Source organism: Mustela nigripes, chromosome 12 (assembly GCF_022355385.1).
Source record: "Mustela nigripes isolate SB6536 chromosome 12, MUSNIG.SB6536, whole genome shotgun sequence".
Lineage (NCBI taxonomy): Eukaryota > Metazoa > Chordata > Mammalia > Carnivora > Mustelidae > Mustela > Mustela nigripes.
Window position 1 is genome coordinate 136,514,976 of NC_081568.1, and position 16,224 is coordinate 136,531,199.

General features: G+C 39.5%; 1 non-coding gene across 1 annotated transcript; it reads left to right on the top strand.

Annotated features, from left to right (window-relative positions):
* The first annotated feature begins 331 nt into the window (after nucleotides 1-331).
* On the top strand, nucleotides 332-404 carry TRNAK-CUU (transfer RNA lysine (anticodon CUU)). The gene has a single exon. It is a non-coding gene; the product is annotated as a tRNA-Lys (tRNA).
* Nucleotides 405-16,224: the final 15,820 nt, after the last annotated feature.

Sequence of the window (16,224 nt, forward strand, 5' to 3'; positions counted from 1 at the left end):
TCAGTCTCACAACCCTGAGATCATGACCTGAGCCTAAATTAAGAGTTGATTGCTAACCCACTGAGCCATCAACATGCTCCTAAACAAAAACGTTTAGGGCGCCTGGGTGGCTCAGTGGGTTGAGCCTCTGCCTTCTGCTCAGGTCATGATCTCAAGGTCCTGGGATCAAGTCCCGCATCAGGCTCTCTGCTCCTCGGGGAGCCTGTTTCCCCCCCTCTCTACCTGCCTCTCTGCCTACTTGTGATCTCTGTCTTCAAATGAATAAATAAAATCTTAAAAAAAAAAAACAAAAAACACCAAAAACCTTTAAACAAAATTCAAGAATAGGAGCACCTGGCTGGCTCAGTTGGTAGAGCATGTCACTCTTGATCTCAAGGTTGTGGGTTCAAGCCCCACGTTGGGTATAGAGTTTACTTAAAAACAAAATTTTTTACAAATTGGGAATAGCTTTATACACATGGTATTATTCCTTAAAGCCAATGTTATTTTCTGGAAAGTAATTTCTGAATTCTAAAACAGCTTACATTTTTCTAGTTTGCCATAGATTCATAAAGACCTTCTTTAAAAAAAAAAAAAGATTTTATTTATTTATTTATTTGAGAAAAAGAGAGAGAGAATAAGCAGGAGGGACAGTGGGAAAGGGAGAGAGAATCTCAAGCCAACTTTGCCCTGAGCTCAGAGCTGGACACCAGGGCTCCATCTCATAACCCTGAGATCATGACCTGAGCCGAAACCAAGAGTCAGACCCTTAACGGACTTAGCCACCCAAGCGCTCTAATTCTTAAAGAACTTTTAAATCTGAACCATTTAATGTTTGATAAACTCAAAAGCTTTATGTTCAATACTGTATTTCCATGGTGTAGTTCTATATTTTATCATGTTCTCATTACATAGTTACCTGCACTTAAAGGTAACGAGGCCAAATTAAAAATAAAGGAACCCTTTACTGAAATTTCATTCCATGAAAACAGAAAGACATTACCAACTTCTAAACATAATGTATGGCAAAGGACAAAAACACTTTTTCAACATAATAATTGATACCTTATATAGTCAGTCAGTCCATATGTACTATCAATGAACAAAAGAGACTACAATTCTTGCCCTCATGGAACTGACATTGTGGTTATCTTTGATTTCTTCCTTCCCTGTATTCCTGATATTTACCAGTTCACAAACTGTGTCATACTGATTACTGCATGATTTCTCAAATTCGTTCTTTTTTTACCTGTTCCTCTAACCCCTGGATTGATTTAGACTTTCATAACTGTTTTTAATGTTTATTTACTTATCACCAGGTACTCTGTACACATTTATTATTTCAAAATATATTTCTTAAAGATTTTATTTATTTGACAGAGTAGGCAGAGAGGCAAGCAGAAAGAGAGAGAGAGGGATGAGGAAGCAGGCTCCCTGCCTAGCAGAAAGCCCAATGCGGGACTCAATCCCAGGACCCTGAGGTCATGACCTGAGCTGAAGGCAGAGGCTTAACCCACTCAGCCACCCAGGCAGCCCTCAAAATATTTTTAAATGCTAAATGTTCTGAAGTATTCAAGCAGCAAAAAATGTCTCCCCCACATCTGTCTGTCTTCCCTCCCTTTTCTTAGAGGCAATCCCTCTCACCAGTGTTTTGGTATATCTGGACAGATACTCAATACATATGTTGGTATTTATTTGTATTTTATATAAACAGTAACATAATATATACTCAATTCTGTATGTTGGTTTTTAAAGTTAATATATTTAGAGGATCTTTCTGTATTAACCATCCTAACCTCATTTTTTTTATTGCATGATTACTGGACAGATGCCAACTCACATTTTGCTTAAATAGTCCCCTACTGTATTAGTCAGGATAGACTAGGTTATATTCCAGAAACAAATAATCCCACAAGTCTCAGTGGTTTATTTCTTGCTTAAAAAATATCTGTTGAGGTTCTGGGCAACTATCCAGGGCAAATGCCTTTCCATATGGCTACTCAGTGATCATTTGTTAGCATTTCCACCATCCTATAGCTGAACCATCGGGACCAAGTGTCCTCCATTGATGCAGAGGCAGAAGAGAGAGTCTAAATCCAGAAGTAAACCTTCATTGCTTCAGCCTAGAAGAGATGCACACAGTTTTTATGCAACTGATTCTCCATGCAACCGGTATCTCATGGCCCCTCATCACTGCAATGACAGGAAGGAAGTAAAATTCTCCACTAAGCCAGGAGAGGAGAGCTGTCCATGCAATTAACTACAGATCCCTTGAAAAGCTATACTTGACAGCCATATTATTGGTCTGATAAGGAAGTACTTCACATACTTCTCTGTTTAGTAAATAAATGTTAGCTAGCCAGCTTTCATAGAGAACTCATATCCATGGAAAGCAGAGCCAATCAATGAATAATATTTTGCAAGTATGAAATGGCGTGATCAAACGGCATCATGGCCATCATCACAATCATCACTACGTTATCACCACATTTTCAGGAAAGGCAAAGGGAGAAGACACATGGCACATGTTTGAGGGATTATTTTAACACTGGGTTGGTTCATAAATGAGTAAATTACAAAGCCTTTCAGAAATTGAGAGCAATAAGAAAGATAAATGAGTATATCCGTGTTTCTAACATTCACAATAGGCAAAGGGTGGAAGCAACCTAAGTGCCCACCAGCAGACAAACGACTGAACACAAGATATGGTCCATCCATGTAATAGGGTACTATTTAGCCTTTAAAAGTCAGGAAATTCTCACACATACTACAACATGGATGAACGCCGCATGAACTCATGGGTGACCTTGGACGAGGACATTATGCTGAGTGAAATAAGCCAGTCCCAAAGAAGCAACTACTGTATGACAAATGAAGTACCTACAAGAGTCAAATCCAAAGAGACAGAGAGTAGACTGGTGACTGCCAGGGTCTGGGGGTGGGGAGAGGTGGAGGGAACTGAGAGTTAGCGTTTAATAGGTACAGAGTTTCAGTTTTGCAAGATGAAAAGAGTTCTGGAGGCGGGTTGCACAACAGTGAGAATGTACCTGATGCCACCAAATTGTACGCTTTAAAATGGTCAAGATGGCAAATTTTATGTTGTGCTATTTTAACCGGTAAAGAAAAAAAGAAAAGAAAAGAAAAGAAAAGAAAGAAAGTTGAATGAGGAAATACCTTTAAGAAAATGGCTGTAAAAATTTGGGAGGAAACTCTGAATGGCTCTGATTCCTTAGAGGAACTTAGGAAGCCGTAGACAGGACCGTGGTGAGCGAGTAAGCTAGGAAACAGTTGTGGTCAGAGAACAAGAAATACGAGTTAATGATTTGGAATGTAGAATAGTTTCCGGGGGCGGTGACTGGAGGTCTGGGGATCTGGCCCCAGGGGCAAGCTGGTGGGGAAGGAGAAACTAATGGAAACATTTGCATGTCAAAGAACCAAGAAGCAGACGTTGGAAGGGACTTCCATCTGGGTGTTTAAATCACCCAGGAGGATGGCAGAGTGTGAGATAAAGAGGAAGACTGTGAGCAAGGGGTCAAAGTCTATGCATGAGCAAATAGTTAAGAGATGTTGTTTTACTCTCTCAGCATTCCTAGACCACGTTTAATCTCTAGATATCCAGGATGCACCATGCGAGCTGATGGAAGAGGACTTGTATAAATGAGAATGACAGCTAGCTGAGAAGAGAAATGTGGGCATCCCATGGACTTTGCAAGTTTGCAAGAGCAGCACATTCCTGTCCTCTGCAAAATCTGTCCGGGAAAGCACATTACGATCAGAAGCTGTTTAATGAACATGGAATGAGAGACCGAGAGCCGTGGTGGTTGAGAAGGGAGGAGTGACAATTGTAATGCCTAAATGCTTAATGACATCCCCCTATAATAACATGATTTTTCAGCCTCTGAGCTGTGGTCAGTTGCTGTGGGGGTTGGGTATAGGAGTTGTAGGACTAGACTATCCCCTCTCCACTGGACATGCTGAGTGGGTATTGCCAAGTTTTTTCTCTGATGTCTCCTTTTTTTCTAGGCACTCATGCTGACTACCCAACTTTCAGTGACTCCTTTCTTCTATTAGAAAAACAATAGCATCGATTGATTGATGGGTAACTGGTAACAATAGGATAAAGGAGACATTCTGCCTCTGGAAATTAGGTTGGCATTTGCCGTGGGCTGAATATTTGTGTCTCCCCCAAAATTATATGCTGTAGTCCTATTCCCCTTTGTGATGGCATTTGGTTCTCCAGGATGTGATCAAGACCCTCAGGAAAGAGAGACATGGGATCTCTCTCTAAGTGTGTGCACCCAGGCAAGGCCAGGCAAGGACAAAACCAGGAAGAGGACACTCACCAAGAATCTGACCCCGCAGGCACGCCAGTTTCAGACTTTTATAAGTCTCTAGAACAGTGAGAAAGAAATGTTTGTTTTTTTAAGCCATCCTGTGTGTGGTACTTGTTGTAGCAGCCGGAACTCACTGAGACAGCCTTTTTCTGATACCATTCCTTGGGGTTACTTTCACTAGAGTCTAAGAACCTTGGGTTTGCCTTACTTCATAACAACACAATTATAATTTTGTCACTTTCAGCTTCTTAAAATTTCTGATGCTTAGGCTGGCCTGTTGGCCATAGAATTACTTATCTAATTATTCTTTCATTAATTTGTTCAATTCAGCGAGCCATCCAAGCGAAAGGCACTCCCATAGTTACTTTATACGTTAAGATCCCAAGAATCCTAAACTGATCTGTGTCCATTATGGAGAGACCTGAATTCCTAAAAGAATGATCTCTGATCTGGAGCAAGGACCACTCTAAGGAAAATGGGTTCTTAGTCTCAGCTCTGGAGGAGTTGGATTTTACACAGGCATTTGTGCAGTTTTGAAAAACTATTTTTATTTATTGCATCTCACTTTTCATTGAATACTTAGGTGATGTAACCCTTTCAACTCTCTAGAGACCCATTCAGGATAGTTTCACATTAAGGAGAAAATAGTCTGTGGTATCCTAAGAATGACAAGGCTTTTCATTTACTTTTCTTAGCTCCAAACTTTCAGTGTATTTTCCCTTTCATAGTGGATAGCCCATTAAACTTGTAGATGGATAGGAATATGGTTATATAAAATCATGTCAAACTATTTAGATTTGGATTTTTAAGCTTAAAAATTTAAGCTTAAAAATTTTCCTTTTAAGAACAATCTGTAGGGGCGCCTGGGTGGCTCAGTGGGTTAAGCCGCTGCCTTCGGCTCAGGTCATGATCTCAGGGTCCTGGGATTGAGTCCCGCATCGGGCTCTCTGCTCAGCAGGGAGCCTGCTTCCTCCTCTCTCTCTCTCTCTGCCTGCCTCTCTGCCTACTTGTGATCTCTCTCTGTCAAATAAATAAATAAAATCTTTAAAAAAAAAAAAAAAAGAACAATCTGTATCAATTACCAAGTCATTAGAAAGTGTAAGAGAATATTAACAAGGAAAAATAAACTAGGCAGCAGCCATAATCCCATTTTTAGTAAGGTTTAACATTTGGTTTCGTGTCTTTCCAAAAAATTTTTTCTCTGGTTGTGTCTCTCTTCAGACATTTATTATGTGTCAGTAAATACCTTTTTCATAGATGGAATCATACACACCATATTTGGTCACTTGTTATTTTTTCTGGATTGTAAAGCACTTTCTATGTTGATACATACAGATCCATATCTCTGGATAACAACTTCATGGTATTTCCTTGTACACATATACCATACTTTTATTGTTCCTCAAAAAATGGACAATTTTTTCCAAATTTTTTGCTCTTTTTAAATAACTCTTACGTGAACATCCTTATACCTATACTTTTTGCAATTCCTTCTTTGAACTTAATATCTAGGCATGGAATTTTTCCAAAGGATATACTTTCTCTACTTATTGCTAGACTGTACAGAGTTTCTTCTGTTTCACTCTCTGACTCCAAGTCCAGAAGAGTGCATATTTTCCCAAACCCTCATCAATGAGGCATTATTACTCTTTTTTCCCCCCTGCCAATTGACAGACAAAAATGGATAATAATGTTGAACTTATGCTTGAATGTGTGTAGATTTGCCATTCTGGGAGACTTGAAGAGAAAATAAGCCATATAAAAGAGACAGAGTTTTAGTATTTTCTGGATGTTGGTCAGTTTCTCCATTTTATTCCTTGCCCTGCCTTTCCCTATTTTTGCTCTGTGGTTCATTAGGGGAGGAAAAAAAAATTCATCTCTGACACTGAAGCAGAATAGCAGTCCTTTTATTTCTCAAATTACCACCTAGATTTGAAACCTTGGACTACCACCTATACTGGCATAATCACAAAGTAAAGTAGACTCTTGACATGTCCCTTATATCAAAACTTCCATCATCATAGTTGACAACATCTTTATTTTACCCATTTCCCAGAGCTTAGTTTATATACCACATCCTCCCTAACCACCCTTGCCATCTTTTCCTCAGGCTGAACTATGTATCTCACGCCTTATTGTGACATGGGTTCTTCCTGATAAAAGGAAGGATCTTTTCAAGTCCAAGTATATCTAGTTATAGTGTCAGCCCCCTGAAAGAAATATGATTTCTTAGGTTTCTCTGAATCTTTGCAAATGCAACATCTTTCTTATCTTCACGGTTGCCCTCTGTAATAACCATACTCAAATGTGTTCCATGTGAAAGCAAATCATCCTATAACTTCATAGCCCCCTGCAGTAACCATTGTTTCTTTGTAACCAAATTAGAAAGTGGGCTAGGCTCTTCCTGATCCATGTCTTGTTCTCACACTCACGCCTCAGTACAATTGAACCAAGCTTCTGCTCCACCCACCCTCACCCAATTTTGAACAATCTCTTTTAAATGCCAGGATTGGGTGTTTTACCAAACAAAACAAAAAGAAATTCAATTTATACTCCCCAGCTCAAAATGTCTCTTTGTTGTTAGAAAAATGGCTGAAATCTTTAGCACGATTAACAAGGACCCATCTGTCTTCCGTCTCGCCTTATACTTATTTCTCTGTATTCCCGATACATCAACCATTTCTTATTTCCTTGAACATCACATTTCCTATCCATTTTCCTAACCGAAACTCCTTCTACATATAAGTACCTTAGCCTGAACAATAGCCACTTACTTTTAAGTCTTACTTTAAATATAGTTTAGGTTCTCCTGATAGGTGGTCTTACAGCCTCCTGTTCTCATAACAACAATCTATCAAGAATGAAATTAATTCATTATTCGGATAGTTATTTAATGGATCTCTGCTCCACCAAACTATAAGGTCCATGAGGTGAGAGATCATGTCTGTCTTAGTCTTCTTTGTGTTTCCAACACCTAGCACAGTGACTGGCCCAGAAGACCTTCAATAAATGTCTGTTAAATGGAGTAACAGATTGCAGTAAGACGGAAGGAAGAGTGAATGCAGATGTAAGTAAGCCTGTAGATGACAAGTTGAGGAAACTGCTTTGGTGATTATGTTAGGAAATGAGAAAATCTGTGGGTGACTAAGAATTTGAAAGTGGGAGAGAGTATCAGAATCTTGAGGATAATGAGAAATGTATTGGAATAATATATGAAGAATTAGAGAGTTGGCTAAGTAACATAAATGTCTTTTTAGACTTTGTGAGGATTAAGGTTAACAATCATAACAATATGGCAACAGTAACCTGTCCAGTGCAGGAGCACTAGAGTGTAGGAGTGCACCCTGGTGTTGAAGCCTGAATGGGCCTGGTGAGGAGGGAGGACAGAAGAATAAAGGAAGTTTAGGATATTGGGAAGAGAACGTTGGAAGCGTTGCAGTATAGTAACTCAGCTGTAGAGGGAAAGAAATAAAGTCAAAGGGTTGATTGTCGGGGAAAGATAAAAGCTTAAAAGACTAGAGGTCTAATGAAGCTTTAGAAAAATTGTGGTGAGAATATAGTTCAAGAAAAAACTGGAAAAAGAGGAAGCTTTGGTCACAGCACAGAATATTTAAATTAGTCATTCTGAAGGCTGAGTGCTTTCAGTTCATTAAAAGTTGCAAGTAATGACCGCAGGAGTGGGTGGTAAAGTGGTATTGGGAGGTCATGGAAGATGTGAGAGGTGGGTGATGGGCCATCCAGGATCACCTCGGATGGAAACCTAGCTCACAGTGGAGAGGAAGAGTGAGCGAGGTGCCAACAATTTCAGAGAACAGAAGGGAAATGACCAGGCTGTTGGAAATACAGTTCTGGAGGGTCCTATAGATGAATCTGTGAAAAATATATGAAATTGCCTGAGGAGAGCTCAGAGCCCAAGAAAATGAAAAGTCAATATTTACAAAGCAAGGAAAGGAAGCCCGGTACATTAACAGCATGGGAAATCATGGCCAGATAGGGAAGAGGAAAACCAATACAACGCATATGAAGGTAAAGAAAGTGACAGTAATTGGGATGTGCCTTGCATAGATTAAAAATGAAGGGGGAAAAAAGAGGCCAATGAAATCAATGGTTGAAAAAAGATAATGATTATATTTGGCGATTAATAATTCTTGGTACACGTGGGGAGTTGTATAGTGAGTATCAGCCTCAAATCCAATATTTTAATTTTAGATCTTATTTCAGATCTTCTGAGAAATATAGTTATAAGGCATCAGATGAGAGGTTCTATCATTTTTTTCCCACATTGAAGCACCTGTCCCATTATAATTATACATTGGTTTTAAAATTTCTGCAAGGCTCTATCTTCTCTGCATAGGCTGGTGATTTGTTCTGTTCCAGTCCCCACTACCTTCCTTTTTGTCAAAGCTTAAGCTATTCTCTTGACAGCACTGAAATTCAACAGCTTTCCTATTGAGAAATTGTCACAAATTATAAAGATGTGGTACTATAAATTTGGAAAAGCCACCATAGCATTATTAATATTTAGATAAATGTCTTTTGCTGGATATCTATGCTTGGCTCTATTGATTTTTTGCTGTGTGAGTGTGATCTGACTTGCAACAGGTACTGTGTTGTGAAGTATTTACTTGAAGACTTACTATATATTTATTTTTTTCATACTAGAAATAGAGTAACATATCAACCATTGGATCACCCGAGATAATCTTTTAAATTGTGTATGAAAGGCTTTTTACTTGAAAACACATGCTATCTAGAGAGCCTGGATGGCTCATTTGAATAAGTGTCTGCCTTCAGCTCAGATCACTATCTGAAGGTCCTGGGATCCCGCCAGGCATTGGGCTCCCTGCTCAGTGGAGAGTCTGCTTGACCCTCTTCCTCTGCTCTTCCCACCCCCCACCCCACCCCGCTCATTCTCTCACTCTTTCCCTCCCTCAAAAACAAACAAACAAAAAACCTTAAAAAAAAAAAAGAAAGAAAGAAAGAAAAGAAAACACATGCCATCTGGACTATATAGTACTAATTTTTGGAAGCAAAAAATATATGTATAAAAATGCATAGAGAATAGTCCTCTTTCCACAGCCAACATGTGTAGGGTACGCACACACACACACACACACTCCTAGGCACTCTGGATATGATAGTGCCTAGGGCACAGACCATGCTGCTTCCAGAAGATGGCAGCCTACAGGAAAACCAAACATTAAACTAATAGAAACGTGACGACTATTCTAAAGGCAGCAAAATCTGGGCTCTGGACATGTGTAACAGGGGATGGACACAAGCTACCATGTAATAGAGGTTTTTTTTCTGGAAATCAAGAAAGATTACACATGATTTTCTATCTGTTCCCTTTCTTTGTTTGTTTGTTTGTTTCAAACTTTGAATTTAGAACAAGACTTGTGTTACCAGAAAAGACACAAAGTTCATTGAGTGAAAAAAGTCAAACAAAGCATTTTGGGTCTGCTTCATCTCTTCTAATCAAAACTTCAGAAATTTAAAGCTTATTTTAAGACACATGAAGATTTTAAACTAAGGCACATCCCATGGATGTGCTAGCTCTCATTAGTCTCATTAGTCTTTTTTTTTTTCCTGGATTAGTCAATGACAGATGCTGATCTTTTTTTTTTTTTTTTTTTTTTTTTTTTGCTCCTAATCCTGAATGCTCTAAGAATACTTGGATTAAAGAAAAGATTCATGGCTGGCCTACCAAAATAAGCATGAATTAAGAAACCCAAAGATTTAAGGCCAAGTGTCATGCTCTGCTCCTATAGAATCATGAACAGTTTTTACCTCAGTTTCTCCAAAGAAAGAAAGTCGTGACTAGGATGGACCACAGAGCCATAGATAGGTAGGTCAGGAATCTATTTAAAATTACTGAAAACAATGCTCACATTTATTACCATTAAACCACAGAATTAAAGGACAGTTGGTGGAAAATTCAATGTCAGACTCTTCCTGGTTATAACTGTAGAGAGACAACTTTCATTACTATATATTATAACTTTTCCTTTCTGAATTCTGAAATGACCCATTTCATATTCCCATAAAGGAAAAAATCATGTAGATGAGAACAACAACAACAAAAAAAACCTGGAGTGTTTAACAACAACTTTGTGCACACAGGGCACTCTATTAAGGAAAAAAGACTAATATATACCCCCATAGCTCGCTCTCTCTCTCTGACAAATAAATAAATAAAATCTTAAAAAAAATATATATATATATACCCCATAGATTACCTGTACAAAACTCACAGTACATTTCAAAAGAAATCAGAGAGTAAACGCACTCAACACTAAAAGCACGCCAAGCCTAACTGAATGTTCCTGATCTTGTAGACTCTTCAAGTTCATTATGATGAGCATGATTTACTGTAAATCTGTGAAAGTGTCAGATGATAGAAAGCTGAGTAAATACGCTTTTGTGTTACATATAAACCAGGGTGAGTCCTCATTTTTCAAAAGAGCCTGAGTTATCCCTTTGGTCCTGTATCTGGTATATTACTTGAATTAGTTGGTTTTGAAAGCTATAAAGGGACTACTTCAAGATACGGACGTGATAATATGCCACGTTGTATTTGAGTTTCCTTTAAGGCAACTTTCAAAATTGAAATATGCTGAACCAAAGCATTACTAAAAATAAAGCTCAGTAGACAACATTATATTCTTTGGCTTATTCGAATGATCTCAGTGATGAATGAAGTTTGGGCAAAATAGCAAGTGTTTCAGTGGAAAACAGCACAACAGGGATTGGGAGAGGGTTACGGCCTTGGCACCTCGTGAATGTCAACGATGCACTTAGGGAACCCTGTGCAAGAAGGCTAATAAATCACAGCCGGCCATCATTAATAACGCATGACAGAAAGGGAAAGGGAATTTAGAAAGAGAAGGAAACGTAGGAGCGGCGCGAGCAAGATACTCAGCAAAGCACGAAGTGAACTGTAATTAGAATTATTTACATTACCAGAGGACTCGGGAAAGGCTTTCTAGTGACGAGGTCAAGAAGTAACTAGGGGAATTGATAAGCATTTTGTCAGACTGTGAGTTTTTCATTTATTCCATTCCACTGTGGGTGTATGTGTACATGTGAACACAGGCCCCATTTAAAGGCACGTGGTATCATACTGGGCACCTACAATGTGGTCAAGTTCTGACTTCCTTTAGATTCCTAAAGATACTATAATTCAAAACAAAAGGCAGCTAAAATATTGCCATCTGGTCTGTATTCATCCAAATCCCACTAGGGACCATTCGTCCCTAGTGATCTATGATACTAGCTGTTACTTCTGGGTTACCCGTATACAAAGAGCTGAAAACTCTTCCAATATCCCTTTGATGTTTCCAGTCAATGCTATTATCCTTATCAGTGGTGCCTGAATTCACTGGGAGAAGTCTGCCATCCTAATTTTAAAGCACTCCATGGTTTATTCAACTGACCATCCCAACATGGTGTGCAAGTGGAACGATAGGGGAAGTACATGGTGGTATTGTGAAGGTGATGATTTTGGAGGTCAAGGAAAGCTTCCTGCAGGAAGTGACCTGTAATACGACACCTCCAGGATGAGAGGTAGACAGGCAACGGTTGAGGAGGAATGGAGTAGAGAATATGATTCAAGGAGAGGGAATGTCATATGTACAAATTTAGAGTGACTGGGAGCACAGTAATCTGGAAAACAATTTAATTTATATTGAGTGTAGATTTTGAGTTATGAAGAGACAATAGATAAGCTGAGAGACCCAATTAATCATAGAGCTGTGAGGTCCGAGGAGAGGCAAGAGCTTTAGCAGGGGGACGACATGATGAAGTCTGTACTAAATTGCAGTGACCCAGGTGAGAGTGGATGAAGGTACTCAGCAGTGGTTGTACCTGCATTAGATGATGGTTGAATAGTGCTCCTGAAGGGGCTGGGAAGCTGTAAGAGGCAAAATTAACAATATATACGGCTGATTTTCTCCCTTGAATTACAAGTTCCTGAAGGAATTTTTTTTTAAGATTTTTATTTATTCATTTGACACAGAGAGAGATCACAAGTAGGCAGAGAGGCAGGCAGAGAGAGAGGGGGAAGCAGGCTCCCTGCTGAGCAGAGAGCCTGATGTGGGGCTCCATCCCAGGACCCTGAGATCATGACCCGAGCCGAAGGCAGAGGCTTAACCCACTGAGCCACCCAGGTGCCCCCCTGAAGGAATTTCTGATTGTCACCTTACCCCATATTATGTAGCCTGGAGTAAATATGCAATAAAAATTTGTTAAATAGATGAATAAATGAATGAATGAATGAATGAATGAAACAAATTCAAATTTATTTTCCTTTGCAACCTAATTGGGGAGAGGAATTCTTATCTCTATTTTATTGTATTGGATTTAAACCATTGGCTCTGCCTGGAGTGTTTGGTTCCATCAAGCTACTCTGACTTTGGAAGGGAAATTAATATTGCTCAATTTTTAATGTGAAATTTTTTTTAAAGATTTTATTTATTTATTTGACACACAGAGAGAGAGAGAACACAAGCAAGGGGGAATGGGAGAGGGAGAAGCAGGGGCCCCGCTGAGTAGGCAGCTCGATGCAGGGCTCCATCCCAGGACCCTGGGATCATGACATGAGCTGAAAGCAGACACTTAACGACTGAGCAACCCAGGCGCCCCAATGTGAAATTTAAAAAAAAAATACGGAAAAGTGGAAAGAATGGTACAATGAATAATCAGATATCATCTTTTTTTTAAAAAAGATTTTATTTATTTATTTGACAGAGAGAAATCACAAGTAGTCAGAGAGGCAGGCAGAGAGAGAGAGAGGGAAGCAGGCTCCCCGCTGAGCAGAGAGCCTGATGCGGGACTCGATCCTAGGACCCCGAGATCATGACCTGAGCCAAAGGCAGCGGCTTAACCCACTGAGCCACCCAGGCGCCCCAATCAGATATCATCTTGTTAACAATTTCATTATTTCCCAAGTTTGTGTGTGTGTGCGTACCCGCACATTGGTGTAGCATTTGAAAGTTACAGACATCACACTTCATGCCTCAATATTTCAGCTGTAACTTAAAAATAAGGATATTTTCATGTAAAAGTGTAATAGCCTATTGCTCCTAAGAAAATTAACAGTAATTCGTGAATATAATCATATTCAAATTTCTCCACTTACCCTAAAGATATCTCTCATATATGTATTTTTTTCCCAAATCAGGATCCAGTCCAATTTCACGGATGTACTTGGTTGTCAGGCATCTGGAAACGAGAGCTTCCTGTGTAAAGAATAAAAGTGACTGAGTTATTGAACCCGAGGCAAAAGCGCTGAGGATAACTTACTATTCAGTAGGAAACATTGGGCAACCAGATTTGTTTCCTAATTTGAAGTACTTTCTTTTTTTGTAACCAGCAAGTTCATTTGGCAAGGGCATTGTATTTATGAGTCCCAGGTCAAGGGCTCACTGTATGACTCTCCTCCTACTCCATGGAGAGTGATCTCTGGGTGTGATCAGACGTTGTGCTGCATGCCCTAGGTCATCACTTGATAAAAGACTGGACTTTGCCACCAGTGGGAACTGAGTGAGTGTATACAAATGGTTAGGTGAAAAATCTCTTACTCCCTTAGGGGGAAAGAAACGCACTCAATAAATAAGAAATTATTCATTTGGTGGGACAACTTCATAGACAAAATAGCTCATGGGTTTAAGACGCTTCCACCATGCATGGAGCACTTTGCATGGAACTTCCCACTGACTCTGGGTCTGGGTACAGAGGATAAGCTGAGATAAATGCCAGACAGAGTTGGACATTAGTCTCTACCACCACACCTGCCAAATCATCAAAGCGTAGAATATATTAAGTGCAAATATGTGAGCTGACTTTCAAGGGCTAAGATTTTTTTTCCCTTTCACAATCCTTTTCCTCTCCCCCTCTTCCCTCTTTAGATTTAAAAAAAACATTTTAGGGTGTTTCTTTTTTTTTTCTGTTGTTTCTTGTTTTTTGTTTTAGTTAGTCAAATTTAGGAATTTGACAGTGATGGACAGCCTAGTGGCACCATAACCAGTCATTATTTAACCACCGTTTCCCGTCGGCCCCAGGAACTGAGTTTGAGAGGATGGATAACCAAAAGAGGAACATTAGCGATCTCTGAATGATGGGGGTAGTTCCCTTAAGGGCTTTCGTCTTCCTTTTACGGCTTATAAATAATATATTCTTTATTGGATCATAAAGCCTCATTTTATGTTAAAACAAGCATCCTGGTTTCTCTCTGCACTGCTGTTTAATGTAGTACCTGAAGTCCTAGCCTCAGCAATCAGACATCAAGAGAAATAAAAGGTGTCTGAATCAGGAGAGAAGTCAAATTCTACAGGTCTTTTTTTTTTTTTTTAAGATTTTATTTCTTTATTATTTATTTGAGAGAGAGAGAGTGAGAGAGAGCATGAGAGGCGAGAAGGTCAGAGGGAGAAGCAGACTCCCCATGAAGCTGGGAGCCCAATGCAGGACTCGATCCTGGGACTCCGGGACCATGACCTGAGCCAAAGGCAGTTGCCCAACCAACTGAGCCACCCAGGTGCCCATACAGATCTTTTTTTTTTTAAATAATTTTTTATTTTTTAATTAACATATAATGTATGATTAGCCCCATGGTTACAGGTCTATGAATTGCCAGGTTTTCTACAGGTCTTTTTAAAAATAGAAGTGTTTGCAAGGTGGTGGTAGCACCCGGGTAATGATGGGGAAGTAGTAGTGGTTTTGGAAAGCTCATGCAGGAATGATAGTCCTTTTGACTTGTACTTGTCAGTTTTTGGTTTCAGCCTTGCACAACTGTTTGTACAGCCTGGCCTTGTTGGTAAGCTGGTGTTTCTCATCTTAATATCTTTCCCCAGCCTTCATTTCAGGCAAGCTGCCATGTTTGCAATTGCTCTATGCCAGGCTAACCCATCCCCCTACCTGACAATACACTTGAATGCCACAAAGTTAGAGGCTTAGGGAACCTCTATGCAGATATGAGGGAAACACTGTACAAAGCATTCTTTCAACATCCCCAGATCACTGGAGTTAAAGGGGAGAAATGTACCTTATTGAAATACGGCAGTAAATAGAGTTCTGGACCCAGACTACTAGAAATGCTTACGGACGTTGCCATTTTCCATGGAAGCTGAGTCAGAGATAAAACTCACAAAACTGGAAACACCACCAGATGGGACAGCAACAGAAGGTTAGCTCTGCTTCAGGATATATTAGCAACTGCAGCCATAAATTGTATGGCCGTATGTTCATGGTAGAAAGGATTAATGGCAGGACCCGGAATTCCTAATCACCAGTGTGTGGCAGATTAGTGGGAGGTGAAGAGAGGGACTTACAGTTTAGCCTTCAGAGTACCGTGTGTGGCCTGCTTCCAAGTGTACCTTTGCTAAGCTTGTAGAAACAGTGGGTATCTTTATTTGTGCATAAACATTACCCATCAGGAATGAGCTGCAGAAAAAAAGTTTACTACTCCCCACTACTGTGAAAGCCTTCCTATTTTTTCCCCAGAGCTTTATGCATGTTAACTTCCCTTTCTTCCTTTTAATTTATATTCAATTAGCCAACATATAGAACATCATCGGTTTCAGATGTAGAATTCAGTAATTCATTGGTTGCATATAAATTCCCTTTGTTTGACATTGTGAATCTCAAAGAAAAAGCCTTCCAGATAACACTAAATCGGTCAATTGCCTCAACTGATAAAACACTGAACTGAGAACGTTTATAATAATTAATATTATGGAGAAATTTAGTACTTTCGATGGAAAGTTGTTTAAGGAAGTAGACACATGTGGGACTATCTTACCAGTGATGCACACATTTCAGACTTTTACTGTCCTTGTTCGGCAGCATGCTAAAATCACCAAAGCATATGGAAAACTTGTCTTTGTTTAGAAAATGTAGTTACTGAAAACAGCTT